Source organism: Amblyomma maculatum, chromosome 2 (assembly GCF_055883805.1).
Source record: "Amblyomma maculatum isolate TAMU_Amacu chromosome 2, ASM5588380v1, whole genome shotgun sequence".
In the NCBI taxonomy this organism is placed as follows: domain Eukaryota; kingdom Metazoa; phylum Arthropoda; class Arachnida; order Ixodida; family Ixodidae; genus Amblyomma; species Amblyomma maculatum.
In genome coordinates this window covers 138,491,332-138,515,779 of record NC_139345.1, presented here as the reverse complement: position 1 = coordinate 138,515,779, position 24,448 = coordinate 138,491,332, and positions in this window count along the sequence as shown.

Here is a 24,448-nt window from a genome sequence, read left to right as displayed (position 1 = left end):
ACATTTGCAGAAGTGGTGGAACAACGCGTGGTTTCAGAAATAAGTTGCTGCAACTAGAAGTCAAGGTAAGAGTGGAGGAAAGACTGAGCTTCAGGATCATTAGTTGGAGCAAATAAAGAGGACCAGTTAATTGCCGGGAAGTTGAAATCACCTAAAAACAGCAAGCTTGAATTCGGAAACCGAGCTGCAAGCTCTCTTAAGATTCGACCAAATTCACTTGAGAATTGAAGCAACTCAGCTAGAATGCCATCAATTCCGCTAGCATCAGGAGGCCGGTAGATTACATCAACGATGATATCAAGAGGAACACATTTCAAACGAACCCACACTGACTGCAGGCACGTCGCGACTTAAACAGGCACAGCGATGATATCTTAATGGCTACAAGCAGACCACTCCTACGGCCCACGCGGTCACAATGAAATATGTTAAATGCGGAATCGCAGACGAAAAGGACATTGTCATGAATCATGTCATTTAGCCAAGTCTCGGTAAGCGCGATGATTGAAGATCAGCACGAATCGATGAGAGAAGACATAGCCACATTTTTAGAAAGAAGACATTTTATGTTGGTGTAAACGCAATTAGTGCCTTAAATAGTGCAGCGGCGTGCCAGTGACCTTAAGGGTGGTTTAACTGCAAATGTTTGTCACTCTGGAGACACGCGCACAGCGCGATTGGCTTCGATATCCCAGAAATAAGACGCACTATTGATATACAGTTTATCAAAAACCAAAAACACTTATGTTACCTTCAGATTTTACTGATTTTGCATACTTGAGCAGTCGGCGGCGTTTGTTCCGATCCGAACAATTTGCGAATAATCCCGTGAAATTGTGAAGTCCGTATTCTTGAGCTTATAGCCCTTGCTCATAACAGATGTAACTTCTTTTTTGGTTGAACAACTTAGCAATAATAGGCCGGATTACGTCATCGTAAAAGCTGTCTTTGCGGTGCTCGGGATAATAGATACACTGTAAGACCAAGTTTTTCAGAACAAAATTCATTAACAAGACGCTCTGAGTCTTCCCAAGTTTCAGATTCATAATCATCAGGAATGCCATAAAAGAGAACGTTGAAATGGCGGATCAGTATGAATACTCATAAAAACTAAAAATGGCATCTGGTTGTACCCGTAATAATGAAGCTTTAGTGTCGTCTTTTGTTTTTGAATTGAAGACCCAATCCTCGTTGCTCGAATAAGCATAGTTGACCATATATGCGCTTTTTAAACAGCTCAACTACAAATGCAACTTTTGAGTGTATGAAAAGGAGGATTACGACATCCCATGATGCTAAATTTGCGAAGAGCAGGGCTCAGGCTATACAGGCAAAATAGAGAGGCCTCAGTCCGCTAAAGTTCCAAAGGTGTTCAAAATTACTCCGTGGCTCTTCACTATGGCAACTCTTTCTCTCTTTTCATTTCATTTATGACGTGGTTCAGGTGTCTTTAATGTGTGACAGATACTTAGCCGGAGTTGTATTCTAAACCAATTACTAAAACTTATATCAGCGGTGCAAGCAGCCATTGGTCCCTACACGCGGTTAAGCAACCAGGTATGCAATGAAAAGGAATGTGATGGGTCCCCTCGGAGGCGGCGCTTAGCTTTCGTTTCTTCGCGCGACTGGCAATTTTCTCTCCGCAGCAGCGAGGAAATGCAGGTGTCCTGGGTGCTGATCCACTGATCAAGCAGCTCGTTTAGAACCAGCGTCAGATAAAGCATTTCCTTTGTTTGGAGCGCTCATTCCTTCTTGCAAGGCAATACTACGAGTTGGGTGAGCAGGGCAGGCAATCTGTTGGGGAAATTATCCAATGCTGTCAATGAGAAGCGGTGCAGAGGTCCTGGTTCTTCTTTCTCCTTTTATAAGACTTCTACTCGGCCCTCGACTCTCTCTTGGTTCGTTAACTCCTTTGGTCGTTTGCGCCGTCCCCGACGGCAATGTGGCTCAGACACTGAACGAAGCTATACGAGCTGCGCTCTAAACTTAACTGTTCACTTTAGCGTATCAGTTCTTCTACTTCAAAATTGACTTGAAAATGAAACTTACTGCAACTTTTTGTTAGATAAAAAGTTTTGTCTGTAGAAGGCAGCACTATAGCCTCCTCAGTTCCCGAATGAATGATTACTTCCTTTTCTGTGTTTCAAGAAATTTTGAGAAAGGAGAGTTTTAGGTTAAACGTATGTCTTGTTGTAGCGTATGTACAAAATCTTTTTTCTTTGTTTCATTATAGAAAGAAACCATCGTAATAACCTTCGTTGTAGTAAACGATGATTGGATTACTGGTTTAGCACCATGCTGCACATACTTAAAGCAGTCACTATTTTTCTTTCTGGTTGGGATAATGCACAGTTGATTGAATAATTTGAACTGCTTTTGTTGTTAGGCACCCAAATATGTCCGTCAATTTTCCGATGCCAGCGTTGTATTAACATAACCTGCATCAGTGAATTTAGTGCTATTACAAATACCACTTTCCTAAAAAAGTGGCTGCTTTGCTGGACTGAGGCTGAACTCATAGCCAAGTGTATTTGTGGAAGGCAAAAACTTCCGCAAATATATATTAAACCATCTGTCAGGAAATTGTATAAGATTGCTAGAGTCTGCAGCTCTTATACTATTCACAAAAATTCAACACGAAACAATAATGCTTGTTGATTGGCAGGCCTATAGTGTTGTGCATTCTTTAGACCACACACGTTAGCTTCATTTTGTTGAAATCTCTCTGCGTGAGTGGTAACCCGCCGCATTCGATGCTTGCAAGAGGCCATTTATAATTAATGAGTACTTAGGAAGGCAATCTTGAAAAGCACAGTAACATAAAACCTGCCTCAAGTGCTCCCATTGTTATTGCAAAAGCTAGTGCCACTGGGTCCCAGCGCCCCAGAACCATACCTTATTATGATCCCAGTCTAACGCTGGAAACTGGGTGCACTGGGACGCGGCATACTGGCATGCTCCGCACTGGCGGAATGGGTGACCCGGAGAAAAAAAGGCCGGGGATAAAACTAAAAGCTAAAAAGTATAACGAAGCACCTCAAGTACATCACAAGAAACCCCAAAAAAGAAAGAAAGAGTCGTACTTCGCGCGCTTTGAACTCAGTACCTCAGTACCTCAGCACCTCTTCAACTCTAGCTGTCCACGCTAACCACTCGACTACGCCGAAAACTGGAAGCCTATGTAACATTTTATGTCACGACCGCATTTATAAGGTTGAGACCATGTTTCGCAGTCTACAGGCCGTTGCTGCCGCTGTTATAATTACAACTTCTTGATCATTGGAGCTTGCTGCCTGCTCTCACGACTTACAACTAATGTTCTGGATGTCTATGCGCGTTATTTTGTGCACTGGAATCATTTTAAGATGTGGAGTTTAACATCGCTGGAAAATTTATCATCGCCGGCTCTTTGGTGCTGCTCTGCTACTGTGGGCGTAATTTTCGCTGAACACGGCTTTAGTACAAAACTTCAAGGAAAAATATGCGACCAAGCTCCAATAGCGGCCAATGCAGCAGCGATGGCACTATTTTCCGTGTAACTACACCTTATTTGTGTGAAACATTTCGGGAAGCGTTGCGATGACCAAGGGTTCGGCTGCTTTACACGCAGACCAAGAATGAGCGCAGAAGATTGAGAAACACGCAAATATTATGCATTATAAGCACTGTATGTCGTTCTTTTTTCTCATGGGCCCATCGTTCGGTAAACCACTCTCTTTCTCGATTTATTTTCTTCTTTCTGCTGTTTGGCCGCGGTGCAGGCTACGATCACCTGCGATTGAGCCAACATTGAAAATTTTGGTAGTAATCACTGTGTTAGAGTGCCCTTATGATCAGCTGTGAAGTTTGTTATGTATGGCAGACATTATTCGATTCCAGTTTTAGTTGTGCGTTAATTGTCAGTGTGTCATGAGATATTAGAGGCACGGCGGCGGTCGTTATCTATCTATCTATCTATCTATCTATCTATCTATCTATCTATCTATCTATCTATCTATCTATCTATCTATCTATCTATCTATCTATCTATCTATCTATCTATCTATCTATCTATCTATCTATCTATCTATCTATCTATCTATCTATCTATCTATCTATCTATCTATCTATCTATCTATCTATCTATCTATCTATCTATCTATCTATCTGTCTGTCTATCTGTCTTTCTCTATCTATCTATCATCTATCTATCTATCTATCTATCTATCTATCTATCTATCTATCTATCTATCTATCTATCTATCTATCTATCTATCTATCTATCTATCTATCTATCTATCTATCTATCTATCTATCTATCTATCTATCTATCTATCTATCTATCTATCTATCTATCTATCTATCTATCTATCTATCTATCTATCTATCTGTCTGTCTATCTGTCTTTCTCTATCTATCTATCATCTATCTATCTATCTGTCTTTATCTATATCTATCTATCTATCTATCTATCTATCTATCTATCTATCTATCTATCTATCTATCTATCTATCTATCTATCTATCTATCTATCTATCTATCTATCTATCTATCTATCTATCTATCTATCTATCTATCTATCTATCTATCGATCTATCTATCTATCTATCTATCTATCTATCTATCTATCTATCTATCTATCTATCTATCTATCTATCTATCTATCTATCTGTAAATCTATCCGGCCATCTATCCCCATCTATATTCGTCCGTCCGTCCAGCAGCAAACGAAGTTGTTCACATTCCTCACGAAACAAGTTTTTACCTTTATTGTGGTTAGCTGACGGATTGTCTTCCGACAAAACAGGTGCGTCTGCCTTCCCTTGGTCTTCAGTGGTGTCTTCGTCCTGCAGCGCTGCAGATACATTAAAATGTATTATTGGTATAACTCATATTAACACAAATATCGGCAAGAAGCGCTGTCTGGAGGGCTTCACTAACGTCCTTTACATCAGCTGTGTTGTTGAGCTTGCAAATAGCTCTTGTCAGCCGTACTTCCTATTAAAATATTTTTCGCGTGGATCTGAACATTTTACATCAATGACACGATTACCTTCTACGACCAGAAATCTAGCTGCGTTCAGTAAGTACGTCTGCGGCAGGGTGCAGTATTGTCACGTAATAGTGCCATTGACAAGTAAAGGAGAGATGAGCGAAGCACTGAGTACAGCTTTTGTTATGCGAACTTGAGCTCGCAAGAGCACTAGCAACCCGTGTGCGGTGAAAACAGCAAACATGCAGGACGGTTTGTTCGTCGAACTGCAAATGGCGGCTGTTACCTGAAGTGCTCAATATAGTCTGTAAAAAAGCATCTAGATAGCGCCTCCCAAGTCAAACAAAAAAGTATCTCATGTTCTGGGAGCAGTCGCGTGTGGTGGCGGGTCCTTAGACCAATTGTAGTATATCGTGCTCCAAAAAAAAATATCACAAATACAGAGTATTGTGATACTGAGTCTGAAAAAAAACCTCAAATATTTCACGTAACCTTTTTAGAAAGCTTAGAAAGTTCATATCAATTCAAAATAGCTGATGATACCGTATGCCGGCGGGTGTTGACAGCAAGTAGGTCGCCGCATTACACTTAGGGATTCGCCGGGTCGACGCTTCTCAAACAAACAAAAACGAAACCAGTGCAAACCTAAACATCGAGGCTTTCAACGGGCCTAATATTGTTTAAGCCGCGCAATATGCAGAATCTGTGACCTCGCACGGAACCGCTGGGATGTTTTTGGTGCCGTCGGGTGCTATTTCGTAGTCTAAGCTGCGAATGATTGTGTAATGACCGAAATATCACCGTAACTCACTCCGCCGTGGTGAATCGGCATTCAGAGCCTGGCTTGTTCCTGCTGCTATTGTACTTCACATTCTCAAGAGTATTAGCATCGGACTTCGGTTTGTTGCAGTCCTTAATGTACATCTGGGAGAAATCTCTGGTTTTTCCTTGTTGTTCTAGTCTGTGTTGTTCTAGTCTGTGAAGCGCGCAAGCGCAGAGAAAGGGATTGTCTTCAACTGTCCGCAATGCACAAGTTAGAACAGCCTGGCTGGCCTGACTGTCTCCTGATCGTGGTCTTATAAGCAATATTCATATAGGGGTGAATAGTTCATATGTTGTCTTCTTCGACTACCTATGGGCATGGCAAGCATGCCTGCGATAGTTTTTTCAAACATGGTACGTCTGTTAGTAGATAATGGTATACCTCTGCTAGATTGTTCTAAAGTAGATCTACTTCTGCTTTGAATTTTGAGGTGACGCAAAATACAGTCAGAAAAGTCCTTGCATTGATGAGGACTTCGTGGCGAACGATTTAAAAAAGGATATGTTTGAAGGAAAACTTTCAGACTACTGCGGCAGTGACATTATGCACGGGTTCGCTTTGTTATAGCGGGATAAGCAGTCGGTTGCAACAATTTTCTACTAGTTTTCCGTCATTGAATTTAGAAAGGGTTCGAAGATATCCTTCCCACTTCGCTGGAAGAGCTCCATGTGGCAGCACAGAGTTAGCACACCTTATCTGGTCGGTGTCGTTCTATATCGCTGCCACTCTAGGTAAGTTTTTCTTAACATGCTAGGTTGAAGCCTTACCTCACTGTAGCCCTGGTTAAATGAACTCAACAGCGCAGCGTCGAGTTCGGGAGTTGAGTGGACTCGACCTTACTGGGTATTGGGAACCCGGTCAAATGAGCGCAGAATCGGCTCTCGGCGAGAAGCGATTACGGTGGTATCTCGCATTGAGGCGAAGAACTGTAGTATATGGCACCCGATTCCGTTTTTTTTCCCACGCATCTCTAAAATGTTCGGTACTACTCTCCTTTTCCACTGCGCCCCGACTTACTCCGATAGCGTTTACATGCTTCCTGCAGCGGGTTCGAGCCCAGTCAACCCACCACCTGCGCGGGAGTTGACTGAACTCGATCCGCCATCTTCTCGACCCGACGGGGTTTACATGAACCCGGTAACCGGTTTACTACCCAATAACACAACTCAACCGACTTCTGTCGGGTCCATGTAAACGCCGCCCGTATATATTTTCCGTCGATTTGACGCGGCGTGCGTGCAAACAACGCGAGATGCCCTGTTTTCAGATCCCCCCCCCCCCCCCCCCTATCTGAAGAATCCTGCAATACTTTTTCTCTGGGTGTTTGCCCTGAAAAAGGAAATTTGAGGTCTTGTGCAATGCAAAGTTCAATGCGAAGGCAACGCCAGAAGCTCAACACGGCTGGGGTAAGGCGTATGCTGCCCCAGGGTTTGCTAGGCATTCCAACCAGGGCACAGGAGCTGCTGTCGTGCGAAAGTGCTGGAGTTGACCAGTACCAAAACGGCACCATATTATTCGACTCTCGGCGGTGCCTAGACAACACTTGTGGTAAGTAATCTGCACCGGAGTGCTTGGTGCCAACATGTAGACCATAGGCACGAATAAATTTGGAAGAGCAGTTTCCATTGAGCAAACTGTCTGATGTTGGCTTTACAAGCGGCGAGCCAGCAGTTCACATAGTTATCGATTTTTACCTTGAATGATCGACCGAATAGGCATTGACAGAAAATTGAAATATCCCTTATTATCACGAGCAATTTCTTTGTGGTCACTGAATATTTGGATTCAGGTAACGAGATGAAATTGCTGGCGGTGGCGATTGAATTTGACAACTAATTATTTTTCCTAAAATATACTGCACCCAGGCCGTGACCGCTTGTCAAGTGACCTCCTGAGGTTCATCGATGTGAAGTACCAGGCGATACAGAGCCGGTCCACCGCGTTGTCAAATCGGGGCAGTGGCGTATTCCTTCGTCTGCTAATGCATGCATCATCGACGTGGCTGGCTTTCTTTCGTGCGAGAACTACAGATGAGACCGGAACATTTCTTTGTCTTGATGAAGTCACCACGAAATATGTCCCCCACTTGATCATGGATTTCTTAGTATCTTTTCAGTGAAACCCGGGAGGGGCATTTGCTAGGCAGCCTTATGTTCTCGTTGCTTACAAGTTTGCTGACGAGTGTGTATGGAATGGTTACTTGCATTGAAAAGCACTTGCTGTAATTTAATAAATGATTTTGGATTTAGGACTTATACATTCTGTACTGGGCCTCGCTGTGTTGATGTCGATTGTAGGCCTGCTGCGATGGCGGATGTCTCTGAGGGCGCGTTTGACACGGTGAATACATTGAACTCCTTAGAAATGTCTTCATACAAGCCTATTATGTCTCTTTGTTCAGGTATCGGAATTTGTAGTTAAGGTCGTTAATCACTCCTTCGGTTATACCTTTCGTTACGCGGGCGATACATATTCCGCCCTAGAGAAAGAATTTTTAGGAGGGTAAACTCCAGGTGTGCGCGCCTGGCGTCAACGTCCAGAAAGCATTCCAGCGGATACAGTAAAAAGAGGCTGGTATCCGTGGCGCTTATGAGGTAACGGCAATGCGCTGTACCTTGGCAGCGTGATTTTTTTAATGTCGTTGTTTATTGCATCAGGGCCTAATGGAATATCAAAAAATATAAAGGGCAATATATGAAAGAATGAAAGGTTGGCTGTTAATAAAGTTCAAGAGTGAGCGATGATAAGGCCCTTGCTTCCAAGCAATGTACGAAGATGAGTTCGGTGAAAGGCCCACGGCCGTCAGGTGCCGAATTCTCGTCGGGTACAGTGCCGGGCAAACCCACACAAAGTGGGGAATATCTGCCTCAAGATTTTGTGACTTGCTGACAGGACATCTTGGACGTTGATACAAATATCGATATTGAGGCCATGATCATGTTATAGCAGGTGTGAGGGCAACCTCGACCCGGATGCTCCATAGCGCAACCTCCTCTGCGCGGGTAAGGCCGCTGAGGAGGGCTACTAGACATAGTAACCCTCCCCAGCGGTAACAAGGCATGGTACCTGACATGGTAACAAGAGCACGTGTACGGCGCCGCAGGTACTCCTTTCTTGTGACAAGCAGAGTGGCATAATCCATATAAAGTCAGGAAGTGTGTCATTGATGTTGCCGATTGAGTCATTGATGAATGAGCCGGACGTTGTACGCGATGACAAAGCAAGAGAGGGTAAAAGCAAACCAAGAATTCCAGCTGCTGCAGTGAGCCTCCTCTACTGGGCTATTTTCCTTATTGCAAAGCAACACTTGGCCACAATTGCCTTATTTGCAACGGCGCGACAAGAAGCTGGCACTGCTTCTTTTTATCAGTTTCTTACAGTGCAGGAATTATCTCTAGAACTCTCATTCGCAACTAATCATGTTCAATAACGGTTTGCAATAGTTCTTTTCGGAACAAATACTTGTCGAGGAGAATAAATATCGGCAGAGTATTTTATTTAAAAAGAAGTTATTTCGACAAAATAACCGCAAACGGAAACTGAGACAACTGCAGTACTTGGAAGATTACAAGTTTTCGCCAATCAATACTGTCAGCACACAGATCATAGAAAAGCACTCTAAGAACTACGAGATGAAATTTGACTTGAGGGGTTGCTTCCGACGGAACAGAACAGACGAACAGACGACACTCGCTCGAGCAGAGTAACTGCACCCTCAAACATGTTCCCAGTGCTAATTTCCGCTCTGCTTCGGCTCGGCGTCATTGCGCCTTGCGGTTGACAGTTGTGCGGTATTGTTATAATATTTTGCTGGAATTACATAAGACACATCTTTCTCTGTATGACCTGTCTTCTGTGTGCAAACAGGTACCTTATTAAAATGTAGCAACTCGCCCAAACAAAGGCAATAATTATTTTACATGTATTTCTCAGTGATACTGCTACCGAAACGTACCAGTGTCACCCGTTCTCTATAAAGGTTGAAAACGTTTTTACTGCATCGGTACACCGCTCCAAACCTACGCACAATGTCAGATGTGCATTTCTAACTTGTTGCACCGCTCCGGTATGAATATTATATAAGATAGATCATGTCCGGTACGGGTCTCAAACTTGATAGACTGCTCCAGTATGAACCTCATATATGAGACAGACATTACGCTGTTTGAATTCAAATGAAACAAACCGGTCCTATATGATTCTCATACTGGACAAAATATCTTCATTTCACCACTCAAAGCGCAAAGATTTATCAAACCCAACTAGAATTTCAGAGCCGGGCCATGCCGGTGCGCTGATAAGTAGGAAAATATACAGAGTGTAATTTAGTATGCAGGGTATGTGTTATAAGTGTTAATAGAGGTAGCTGTGGTGTAGGTGTAGAGCATGCGCCTTGCGTGGAAGCGACTGGGGGTCAATCCCGACGCCACGCTTTTCTCTGCCGGAATAAAAACAATTCCATGTTTCAATAGAATTGCATAAACAGATCTGGTGGCCGATCTTATCCTGTCACTACCTCCGCAAACGCCCTCCCTGGCCACAACACCAAAACAGCATTACATCATATTTGTGTTATAAGGGAGTAATTACTGATTGTATCCACCCAAGCGCAGCCATACGGCTACCAAGGAAAGCTGCGCTTGGGCTGCGCTTGGGTGGATGCAATCAGTAATTACTCCCTTACTACAAATCTACTCCACCTTGGGGGATTCCCCTAAATATTTCACCATCATATTTGTGTTGTAACTAGCCACGATCTCCTAATTAGTACTCCAGTAACCTTCGGGCGATCATCTACAGTGGCTATGGAGCAGCCGTGCATGGCTGCTGTCAGACATATGCATGATGTAGCAGAGGGTATTAATTGTCTTTAGATCTGTACAGGCTGCAACCGGCCACTGACCCAGAAATTGGTTTACTAACTTAGCAGTGAAGCTATTTTAGCAGTCCCGTTTGAAGATCTAGTGGGCATGAAATAGAATATCATACTTCTTAAAGAGGCTAGAAGGAAAAATCAGGCATACACCGTTCTAAAGGATGTGTATGTACTGCCTACTCGAAGACGGGTGAAAAGTACAAGGAACAGTAGTAGGAGTAGGATTTCTTTCCAATACCTGCAAAGTTGGTAACCTAATGTTAACATCTATAGCAATAATGAGAGTATGGCAGTAACGTATTTGAGCTTGTTAAGTGGCATAAACTTGTGGTTGTGCAGGCTCATGCGCCTACATGTAGTCATGATAATCAGAAAATCTGAAGCTCAAAGAAAAACGTCGAATCGGCGATGGGGAAATTAGATAGAACATTAGGCTTTCTAAAACGCACTCTCTATCAAGCTAATAAAAAAAAACGAAACTCCTAGCCTATACAACATTTGTCAGGTCTCAGCTTGAATATGCATCCATCATTTGGAACCCTCATCAAGCTTACTTAGCAAACTCCATTGAATCTCGACAGAGTAAAGCAGCCAGGTTTATTGCTCACGATTATTCCTACCCAACTAGCGTAAACAGTATCAAGCAACGATTTAATTTATTGCCCCTTGAGACTAGGCGACGAAATGACCGCCTTTCATGCACAAACTATATCATGGTTCATCAGACTTTCGGAAAACGTTCCTTCGCCCTGCCCCCCACATATCTGCTCGCGTAGACCATCCATTTAAAATCAAGCCCGTACATGCGCGCACAAATCTGTTTAAATATTCACCACTGCTACTTGCCATTTCACAATGGAACAGTTTGCCAGCAGATGTCGCTACCATACCTGACCATAGTTCATTCCTCAAGGCTTTGGAGGGAATTGAATGTTAAACTGACTTAACGTTGTTAATAATATTTTGCAATGCTCATTACTTTTTTTCCTTTATGTGTAGTGCTGTGTTATTTCTTGTTCATTTCAGCCTACTGCTTGGTATTAAGCGCGCGCATACCTCGTTTCTTCAGAGCATGTAAAATTGCTTAGGTCATATAACTACTGTACAAAAAAAGAAAAAAAAAAAGGGGAAAAATAGTGACCTGAATGACTTTTTTTTTTCCTCCTCTCTGATCCTTAGGTGCAATTGTTACTTATGTGCCTGTTATAAACAACTTTGTTCATGTGACTACCCCCCCCCCCTATGTAATGCCTGTAAGGGCCTTTAGGGTATATAAATAAAAAACAGGCAATATACTGCCCTGATTGGTGATTTCAATGAAACGTAGGCACACAGGAGGAGGCATGAGTGAGGATGGCATCGGCTCTAGGCATTGCCGGAGGGGGGGTGGGGTGTTGAGTTCGCCGAACGCAATTACTTACGAATCATAAGACCTTTTCTAACCAACGGAAGACCCAGAAGTGGACACTAAAATGCCCTAATGACAAGCTAAAAATGCAAATTGTCTTGATTTTATATTCTAACCCTAGAATTGTGTAGAATATATAGTATTAATCCTAAAACAGAGACGCAGTGACTCCCCAATGGCAGTAAGGAATCGAATCAGCTTAGATTTGAATGGGAGACGAAATATTCTGGAAAGAAAGTAGCCATGACAAATTTGAAGTGAGAGGGAAGGTGGAAAAAATGTGCTACCTGACTACAGAACAGATATCAAAGTTTGGCAAGGAAGACGACGCTAGTGTAGAAGAAGAGATATTTCGGCTAGTTGATAAGTATGGATAGCATCCAACAGTGTGAGAAAACCGGTCAACAGAAAAAGAAGAAAAACGTAAGGCAAGCGCTTCCGGTCTTCGTTTCTTCTGTCGCCGTGTTTTCAAGCGATATTTGGTGTGATTGCCAACGTAGATGAACTAAGAAATAATTTGAGAGGCATAAATCAGTGTTCGGTAGATGCAGCCGACAGGATATTTAAATATGATACCGGTAAATTACCTGAGAAGACAATTACAAAAAACATCAAGATATGAATGCTTGCAAACTAAGGTCCAGGTAACAAATGAAAGCGATATAAATCTAATCATAGTAGGCATAAAATGTCTCAAACGACGGCATTATATACAGAAAATCACACATGTCCTAAAGGGCGGTGGTAGCCTGAAAGTGCTGAAAAAGAAATATGGCGGGAAGAAAAATCAGTAGCGTGCGCAAAGGGACAAGGCAGGCAGTCATCACGGACAAGAGGTCTACGTAGCCGAGGAGTTTTATCCTTATATGTAGAGTAGCCGTGGTAGCAAAGACAGTAGTGACCGGAAATAAGACGTTCCGCCTATAACAAAGAGCGAAGTTAAGTGTGCTTCAGAAGCTACGAAAACGAACAAAGCTGAGGAAGACGCGGTACTTCTACATTTTTTAGAGGACGGTGAGTGTATTGTGCTAGAGAAGGTGGCCATGCTCTATACGCAATGCTTTATAACATGTACCAGAAGCTTTGAAGAATCGCGAAGAAAGCGCACCCGCGCTGTGCACTTGCTGCAGGGGCAATCAAGTGACTTCCCACCGTGTGAATGTTCAGGCCGCGCCAATGCGTCAAAACTTTCTTCAATTATCGAGCAAGACCCTGGATCATTCCAGAATAATCGGCACCGGTGTCGAGTAACGCGGTGACATCCACTCCATCAACCGTTAGGCACAAATCGGAGGTAGTATGTCGGATGCTGTCGCTACCTGTCCCAAGCGAAATGCCATCGTACAAGTCGGAGGTAGCACGTTGGATGCTATCGATACCTGCCACCAGCGAAATCTCATCGGATCGGCCTGACGATGACGGAGGATATCATACACACTGATTAGTTTTCTAGTTATTTTCCTCCATTGTGAGTCAATGCTTTTTTGGTGTAGGTATTTAAATACTTTGGCTGTCCACGTGTTACTGTCTAATTTCCTCAGGCGTTCCGTATATAATATTTTACTCTGAGCTTCCCGTACCTCGAAAGATGCCCAGCCCAATATCTCCCTCTACCGCCTCATTTGTGGTATTTCCATGGGCCCCCAGTGCTAATCGTCCGACGGCTCTCGAATTTATTTCTAATGTTGACTGTACCTCTACTTTTAGACACAAAACCGAATTTCCGAATGTAAGCCCGGGCACCATAATTCCTTTCCAAATACCCCTCAACACCTGATACTTGTTGTATCCACACTATGCCCTGTGCTTCATTATCCCGGCATTTCTTCGCCCTTTTGCCTTAAGTGATTGCTCATGCTTACAATGTATTCCAATCCTTCGTTTACCCATGCCCCGAGATATTTATATTATGCCACTCTGGCTATTTCATGGCCTTGTATTTTAAGACCCTGATCAGCTGAGCCGTTCAAAATGATCACACCCGACTTAACTGCGCCAAAACTGAAGCCTAGAGCATCCCCTTCGCTTACGCAATACTTAACTAGAGTTTGCACGTCTTCCTGGCTATCTGCTAACAGCACAATATCGTCTGCATATATTAAACCGGCTTCACCACTTTTCCACCTAATCTATATGACCGGTTAAAACCTAGGTTACTTTCTTGTATCCTCCGTTCCATATTCATCATATAAAGTATGAACAGAAGCGGTGATAGAGGGTAACCTTGTCTTATTCCTTTGCATACCTTGAGAGCTTCCTTACTTTTTGTCCTCCCATGTAATTTCTACTTAGTTATGCCGGTAAATGTCATGTAGGAAACCTGTTGTCTCATGACCAATACATTCTTTTATTATGTTCCACAGGAGTTCCCTGTTTACGTTGTCGTACGCCCCGTTTATCCCCAGGAAGACCAAATGCAAGGGTCTATTTTCTAGTCTCGATATTTAGATATTCCGAAAAAATTCGTATAATCGCCATTTAGCAACAGGGACAGTGACAGGACGCATGCATGTCGATAGAATGGAGCACCGCCACAATGGACGTAATCCAAGATAGCATTTGCTCTATCGTGATGAAATAGAGATTTCTCGAACTCCGCCACTGTCTGCGTATTGTATACATGTTTTCTCGTGACTGCTCTTCAATTTCGCCTGGCGATGCCGCATTTTATTTGCATCCACTGCTGATATCCACTAATTTCAGAACTAGTAAGAGAAAATTCTTTTCTTCGTAGGTTTTCCAACTTTTGTTTGAAAGAGCTACGAAAATGCAGAGATCGGCAACAAAACCTCAATGGTATACACGTTCTTTCTATTTATTCTCAAAACATACCCTACGCCTCTCTATGACTGTCTCAATTGCTCCAATTGAGGGCAGACCAAACTCCAGAAGCAAAACCCACGGACGGCACATCAGACTGCCTACATTTTTTCAATGCAAAGCCATATAGGTGGATTAGGAACCAGATATAAGTGATTTAAGAGGTTGAGAAATGTAAATTAAGATGTGGAATAAAGAGAAATAAAAGTAGGCTGAATCAGAGCAAGCGATGCACAACGGGGAGCAAAGCCAATTTAGGTTAATTAGGTTTTAATATTGGTGCCCACCTGTAGGTACCACAATGCGTGTTTATAGCAGCAGTGCGACTGCACAATATTGACAGCGCACCGACATTGAAGGACTAAATTCTAGGGATGCCGCCACCATCATTCCCGGTTTCCGTTTATAAATGGACACATGACACTCTAAAGTATTATTATTGTCAGGTGCGGGCAGAAGTAAACGGAGTGATTACAAGAAGAGAAAATTGGGGGTCAGCGCCACCTATGCGAGCCAGCCAAAAGCAGGAAAACAAGGCGCGTATCTGCATACCCCTCGTAGACGTGGCCATCCCCTTGATCTGCATGCCTTGCCACTGTCTCGGCGTCACTGCTCTTCAAAGGTGCGCGGGCAGAGCCCGCGTGGGCGGCGCTACATTAAAGCTGCCTCATTCAGATAGCAGTAGAGGCATTTACGCCGCAGATGGTAGTGTGTTTTGTATTTTGAACTCGATGCCGATGAAATCTGCTCGAACCCGAATTGTCGGCACAGATTCGGGTTCGTTTATTACACTTACTGTTAATTATAGGACATTAATACGACCATGAGTCAGAAAGTAGCTGTATACAGCGTATTTCCGCAGAATGTGTCCGCGTAAAGAGAAGATGAATAGAGAGTTAATCAACGATTTCTACTCATTGTAATATTTAATATTAATATTAATATAATATTAATATAATATATTATTAATATATATATATATATATTAATATATATTAATAATAAATTAATAATATTAATATAATATTATATTTAATATTTAATATTATTTGTAATATTGTAATAAGCTCAGTTATGACTACCAAGTTCATGCCGCCTCCCATAAAATTTTGCGAACTAAAGACTATAAATTTCACATGGTTCCAACTTCATATGTGGTATTCAATCTAATTTGACAATGGCCAGATCGGTGGTGCCCTGCATGTTTAGGGACGCTGCACGCAAATATGGACCAATGGTCCCACAAATTGAACGAACCCAATTTACGCGGCACCTCACGTATTTCGAGCAGGTCGACAGCGAGATACACATGAGCGGCGACGCCAGCAACTGTTCAAAACACGTGGGCCATCTGCAGCTGAAATGCATCTGCCGCTTTCTAAACGAAGAGGCTGAATTAGCGCAGCCTCCGCGGGCTGTAATTTATCAAGGCAGCTATCCGCGCATCTAAAGTGCCCGGTCGCTTTCAAGAGCGCGACCATCCGATCATGATCATCATTATCGCAACAGAGACCCCAGGAGAGTGACAAGGCCTAAGGAGCAAAGGGAAGGTCACCCCGGCATGGGGCGCGTAGCGGTGTTCTGCGTTCGGCTGCCTCATCTGGACGGCGCTGACCCTCAGTTTTTTTCTTAGGCTGGGCACCCCGTTTACGTTTGTTCGCATCTGTACCTCAAAACTTGGCAATTTTACCCAATGTTTTATAACCACTCAGAAATATTCAAGGGCAACTCAACATTCGTGTTAAAAAGAGCGCTTCCTGAATTTATGTTGTATACTAATTAGTGGGAGTGCAGAAGGCACTTTATAAGTAAGTCAGTTATCACAATGATAAAGCGGAGGCTACATTACTTACCATAGGGCGTTCTGAAACACCCTTGTGGCCATGTTATTCTAACTGCGAACATGACTGGCAAGTGTGCATCTTCAGCTAAAAAATTTTAAATCTAACAGCTAATTGTCCCAGAATGAGCACGTTCATGACTGAAATAAATGCAATGTATCCAGTAAGCTCTGATATCAAAAATTTCCACCCTCGACACTTGCGTCTCTAAAGGTGACGAGGTTTGCTTCAAGAGTCTATGGAAAGATCCACATGCCACAGGCAGCGTTTCTGCAAGCTTCCTTCGCCTGCATAGCAGAGGAAAATATGCAGAACACCCACTATTTCACCGACGGTTTAACTACTCAAGAAAAGGCTTCCTGTGCTTTTTTATGTGCCCCCAAAAAGCTGTGTCGTTCGCTACCGGTTGCAGCGGAAGACATCCCCTACGAAAGCTGAGCTTCACAGAATCAAAGCAGCTGCTTCAGTATATTGCATCGAACCCGCCACCAATGGGTTATCTTTACCGCTTCCATAACGTCTCTGCAAATCCTCTCTAGCATTCTGAAGAAAAGAAATAAATAGCCCGTTGTCCTCGAAATTGGGTATCTACATCACTTGGCCAGTGGATTTCAGTGGATACCACTTCCTGTGGTATTCTGGGCAATGTTAAAACAGATGGAGCATACTGTAAAGGTCAGCAACTTCAGATACATTCAGACTCTCTTCAGAACATTTGACCCGTTCAATCTTGCTAAAAGATTTAATTCTGAAGGAAAGTATAGGCTCTGGAGCTTGCCGACACATCATTGCCGATTTATTTTGTAAAGTTGACTCACATCTACGATTACAGATCGCTCCCAGACTCCCTTGCCATGTGGAAACTCTTTTTAAATGACTTCGTCTGAGCTCTGCTTCACGCACTGCGTGCTGTATAGTTTCGGCTAAATGAACAGTCCGCATTGTGAAAACTGCCGCACGATTTCAACTGTAGAACATAGATTGCTTGAGTGCCTTGCCTATGCTGACGAGCGTGCGCACAATTACCGTTGCATGGAGAAGATCTCTCATGTGCCTTTAACAAACAGCAGTGTTTTAGGTCCCCTTTTTTTTCTTTCGCGTGCGAAAGAAGTGTGCTAGCCGCTTCCTTGAAGCGTTTGGACAAGAGGCCTCTGTCGGAGGAACTGCTGCTGGGCGCTTGGCAGGACAAGGGGAAGGGTGTCCAGGCAGTACGAGCTCTTTGGCGTTTTTGTGCTCCAGCGGACTTGATTCGCACTTGTAAAGGAAGCTACTGTGTCTGTATATGCATTTCATATGCCTTCTCCCACATCGTCACCCATCATGACCTTCTTTCTTCTCTCCTTCCCCTTCCCCAGTGCAGAGTAGCAGGCCAGATTTGAATTATTCGGGCCAACCTCTCTGTCTTTTCCTTTCAATAAATCCATCTATCTATTTAGGTCCCATACAATTATCTAGGAAACATATACATGCAATAAACTTCTTATTTGTGTATTGAAATGGCATTGAACGACTCAATATGATCCAATTTCAACCTAACTTTTACCCTAAAGCATATTTCGCACTGAAAATATTCTCAAGCCATTTGCTAGACTACGTGTTTCGTCATTTGCGTTCATAACTTGATGATAGTGGCCCTAGTACCCATTTATGGACATGTTTCTCTCTATAATTTATTTCTTTATTTTTCAGCACAGCTCGTTCTATCTTTCGATTCTTTATTTTTTTTTTCTTATGGTGGGTAGAACGTCATCAAAATCTTAGCGCCGGCTGAATGCTCTGTATTCTATTAAAAAAATTCTCTCTATCTATCTGGGTTTTGATGACAGGGAAAGTCGTATACAGCATTTGCTGTGAACTCGAGGAAACGAGGAAGCTAATACGCAGGACAGAATTTAAAAAAGCGAGGGATGAAAGGGGGGAAGTAAAACAGCCCAATCCGCCTTAGTGCAACACTTCGTTACAGTTGTGAAGCCATTTAGGCAAAGGACCCTGCACGTTAGTAAGGGAAGCATTGTTACCTCTGGCGGACACCAGGTGAACCAAGCAGCCCACAGTTATTGCACTGACAGCGATACGCATCGCAACCATCTCTGTTCAATGAAAGCAATGGAGCCACAACGCGCCCGTGTGTGGCTACTTATATATTCGTTTGTACTAACACATTATCATGAACGTATTGGCTGTGTTGGCCAAGTATTTTTCTTTCTCACCCTCGCTTACGCATTCAAGGAAGGCATCGTAAAAGATTCTGAGTGTGAATGTCGCCTCTGCTGATATTATGAGAAAACCTATTATATACAATATTCGGATATCATATGTGTCTTAGAGAATCATGTATAAATTTGTCCACACAGCATCTATAGCATCAAAATTTTTGAAGCAGCAATTGGGCAAAAAGCTTTTTGCACTCTGTGTTTTGCCATACACTTAAGGTCAAGCAGCATATAAACACCATATTTGTCAGTTCAAGGATGCGGCTGCTAATTAAGGGTGAAAATCTGATGTGCCTCCAGCATGCGAAGCAAGGGAAAAGCGCGCAGCCCGACGTTTCGAATCAATCATGTGATAAAAACATATCATCACAGTCACTCTTTTTTTCCGTATGACTGATCCAAAAAGCAGAATTTCGTGTTTAGCACTTCTTCCCATTCCTTGTATCCGTTTATGTGCGGCGCATTTGTTTTAGACGATAATAAATTACACAAATAACTTAGTTATAATACTCACTTCCCGTCTAGAAACAGCTAGACATTTAAATCCAAAATACGGACGACCAGAGGGGCTGAATGTCGTGGGTATAGGGTAAGAAATGAGGTTGCATATGCAATTTGCGATATTTTTTATCGGGAAGCTGTCCATAAGCGATGGAGATAACTTTTTGGCCTAGTTTCCCTGAATGCATAATTTTTATTTCTGGATGAAAACGTAGTATATCTCGGATAATTTGTGAGGAAACATTTGAAGTCATTTCAATTCTTTTTCATGTTTTGCTGAAGAAAAGCCATATCTATTTCTGTACTGTGCTAGCTAAATTATTATTGCATTCTGCATTTCTATTTTCGCAGCGTGCATATAGAAAATCTTGCACATACGTAAAACAGCGCCGACATATGCGCAGCCAGAGTAGTGACGCACACATTGTCGCACGCATATAATTTTTATACCTATTCGAAATTGGGTAGTTAAGCTAATCAATGCTTGCTCATGAAAATATTTAAGGGCGAATTTTGGCCACGTGCAAGATGCCTGGGCCATTTTCATGAAAGGTGTTTAAAAGAGCAATTAAATATCCCCCATCTGATTCATAAAGAAAACGTCCCCCATATTCCTGATCTTAGCTGATTTTTTGGTATCATTTTCCCAGCGCTTTAAGACACAGACAAGTATGAAGACGACACGCATGGTATACCTGCTAGAGTGAAACTAGCGTTTAATTGACTTATTTGTAATTGATCGTAAAGAAGAAGTGATCGCATGCATGTTGACCACCTAGTGGACTTGAAAGGCTTCAGTAGTTTCCCGGTCTTTTTTCTCAGCTCCCACGTGCATCTCAGATGTAACATGACGCACTAGTAAACAATCATCACAACTGATGCAATGGTTTATCATATCGGTTCCTCAAGCAGAAAGGATATGGCAAGACCAATATATATTTTGTTATGGCAAGTGTAGGCTATGATGAAGCAAGACCAACTATTCCAAGGCAGCGCTCGGAGGTAACACTCTACGATGCTCTCTTTTGCGGTCGTTCTGCACATCAGAAACGTAGTTTGGTGCTTTTTGCTGCACCACGGCTTCTTCATTTTGTGACTGCAGAACATGACATAACAGCTTACCAGGAGCCGTGGCCTGGACGGTTTAATTAGGATAGCTAATTCCGTGCACTGTTACGATTGAACAAATATAGGCAATAATCCTGTGTTACAATTGCTTGTTTATTGGTATTGGACTTCAACAGTATTACCCAACCCGATAATGTCACATATTAGGTAGTACTCAAGGCACAATGAATTATAACGGCTGAAATGTTTTGCCGTAGAAAGTGCTCATCTGAAATAACCTAACAAGATTATTTTTGAGAGCAGCTCTTCGGCGCCCGTTCCTGGTGGCGTCGGCATGCCTCGTAACCTGTTCCGCCCCCCCCCCCCTTTCAGCCCCCCAGTTCAAGCATGCGCTTCGGCAACCGGAGCCTCGCAGGAAGACGGGGGGGGGGGGGGTACACTAAGCGGGCAGGAGCGCGCGCAGCAACCGGAGAACACGAGGAGAGGAGGGGGGGGGAGGGCTCGCAGGAGGCAGCGCTAGTAGCGACCTGATGCTAAAGTCCCTATCAAGGGGCTTTACCTGATGCCGCTGACGCCGCTAGCGAGTCACTGAAAACGTGCTGCGTAGAAAACCGTCGCCGTCACGCAGAAAGAGGAGGAGGCCATCTCCTCTCTTCATGCGTGGCGGCGAGGGTGCTCTGCTGTTGCCGAAACACCGCGGCGCGCTATCAGCGGATCACGGTGCGTGCATCCTGTTCTCACTCGCTTCGCTGGCTAGCGGCGTCAGCGGCATCAGTCAGTTGCTGCTATCTGTTCGTCGCACAACCTTCCTGCCGCAACCTCCCGATAACTCAATTGCTCTTTTCATTTCTCCGACCGCAAAGCTCATTTCATGACAGCCAAGAACTGCTAGTGGAGTGTTTCTTGAAGGAATACGTGTGAAAAAATAAAAAAAAAGTCTGTAATTGCACATACGTGTCTTGAGCAAAATGTTTGGCTCAATATACCGAAAATGTGAAACAGCTGATGAGCTGCACTCAAATTTCACATTAGGAAGTAACATAATCAAGGGCAATTTTTTTCTCCAAGAAAATATCTTCCCTAATGGCATTAGCCTTCAAGGCTATAAATGGAAGCAGCATTTAAAATAAATACAGAACATATTACAAAATATATTCTGTATAATGTATTTCAAGAGAACATGCTACCCGTTATGCAACAAACTGTAGGGATGGTTTCAATTACTCCATAATCGTTCAGCGCTCATGCAGCTCTTACTATATGTTATAAGGGAGTTCACGTTGTTAAACAACTATGCTTTCGTTAGATTATTTAAACAAAAAATTTGGCAGTGATAAAAAGCAACCCAGAAAAAGTTTGCTGGATCCAATGCATGAAACAAGGTTTGGTCATTTTAACTACGGCCTGTTGTACCTTTTGAGAGGGGCGGAATATAAATAAGAGCGACTGATGTTGTAAATAACAGAGATGAGTTCTTGATGGAAAGAAGCAAGCATGTTGGTTCGACTGCAATGAATAAATGCTGTAAATAAATATTCCAAATGCAGGTGTCCGTAAGCTCGAAGTAGCATTCTACTTTTTCAGCACAGTACTGATCGCATGGAAATGAAATATGTTTATACATTATATATCTTGCTCTTACGAATGAGTAATTACCACCATGATGATCGATAGAGAATACACAAACCTAGCTCAGTCAATAAAGCGCTTCCAAGTGTGTTTGGTAATATGAAGCCTGTATGCCACAATACCGTTTTTACTTGTGGAAGCGGGTGCTGCTTGAATACGCAAGGACTGACCACTGCAGCTCCTTGCTGTGCTTATGTTTGAAAGCGGGCGGAACGAGAATTTCAACGGTCAGGTTTTCCCTTGATGAAGGCTACTTATTTTTTTTAGAAGATGTGTCGTTAGAAGATGTGTCGGGTCCTTAGAGTGGACTCTGAGTTTGGCAGACAATGGCCGGGGTCGTTTGGGAGCCAACGCCGTGCTGGTGAATTCTGCACAGGGGTTTAGTGACCCATTCAGAATGGTCGGGCGGGCGATGGTAAGGTGATGACGGATAATAGGTGTGTGCTACAGACTGTTCCAGTTCGAACAATGTGTCATGTAGCAAACGCTACGTGCTGGTGCACAGTGGCGCCACTGCGCTGTTGGTGAAGTTGTCATATGGTAAAAATACGCCGGAAACTATGGCTCAGAAAGGTTCAACCTAGAAAATATCCGCTTTGGAGGTTGGCAACAAACGCGTATGGCAGTGGCAGCGTAACATTGTTGATAATTGTGCTAGCAACGGCTTTTTTAACGGTTAATCAAGAATATCTTTCTTTTTCCAGCCCTCCCTTAGCGGCAGCGCCAATAATCCCTCTTCCGCCTGTGACAATCTTCGCGGCTATAAAGGTGGTGGTGGCAGAAGCGAGGCAGAAAGCCCGGACGAAATGACTTAGATGCTCTCACTGGACAGACGGTTCTTTGAATTGGCTTTGTTTGCTTAATAATTTGTCTTTGCTCTCGGTTTTAGGCAAGCCCCACCCACAAGGGCGGTGGTCATTTTTAAAGAAATATACCGAGGTTACTGATGATTCGAGCAGGCAGCTAAAATGACCGCTCGTTTATTACCGAGATAAGATAGTAACTTCACTGAGCAGGCAGGGCTTGTTAGCAGCGTCTGAAAGGGGCATCATGCTTTATATATAAATCGTGGAACGATTAGCCGCAAAGGAATAGAAAGACTGATGGGTAAAGTGTTGCAAAGGGTGTTCATTGTGCAAACCTATCTTCCCATAATAATTATTTTCTACATATAATATGCGTACTTGTGCTCTAGTAGAGTTTTCTAAGAATTCGCCTGCTGTCATCGACGTTAAACTACCTGGCTAAAAGTGCTTGGAAACTTTCCCGAAGAAAAAAAACTACAGGAATTCGGCTATTTGGTTGGTTGGTTGGTTGGTTGGTTCATAGGAAGGGAAAGGCGCAGTATCTGTCACACTTGCTCTGTGGACACCTGAACCGCGCCGTAAGGGAAGGGATGAAGGTGGGAGTGAAAGTGGATAGAGAGAAAGGGGGGCCGTAGTGGAGGGCTACGGAGTAATTTCGACCACCTGGGGATCTTTAACGTGCGCTGACATCGCACAGCACACGGACGCCACTTCGTTTCGCCTCCATCGAAACGCAGCCGCCGAGGCCGGGATTCGATCCCGGGAACTCCGGCACAGGCTATTTGCATCATTGGCGTAAATTGCATATTTTTAATTATCTGAACAGCTTATTTACGTAACATGAACTAAATATTTGAAACCTCAGTCTGGAAGGTTTTGTTTATGTGTTTGAGTACACAAGTGAAACTTGCTCAGGCAGGTAAATAAATCGTTCGAAATGAAGTTTTTTTCTTTGACAATTTTTAGTCATGCTTTCCCTGAGACACGAGCTATACGAGGTCACAAAATACATACATTCTTATCGTACGCCCATCTAAAACATATCTGGTTGCTGTAAGGTATTGGGGGCACACTAACTTTACGCGGAGTTGAATCGGATTTCTAAGCTAAATGAAAGAAAATCAAGAAAATTTCTACATACAAACGTGAGAAAATTACGCTCATAAAACGCAGCGCACAAAAAATTTGGCCAGGTCAGCAGAAGATTGCATGTGGAATGCAATTCATCAAAATAGCTTTTGTCCATTTTGGCTTCGATCTCATTTACCATTTGACCAGGGCGGAACATGAGCCAGACTGATTGATGTAAATAAGAGACATGCGACCTTGAAGGAAATAAGTGAGCATGTCGGTGTATCAACGCCAGACAGGCTGATAACGAAGCAAGGTCACCGACGAATCTGGGGGCGGAAGTGCTGCGGCAGAATGTATTTTCGGCGCATATATAGGCAGTGAGAGGTTGATGCGCTATACAGTGCACAGCACATGCCA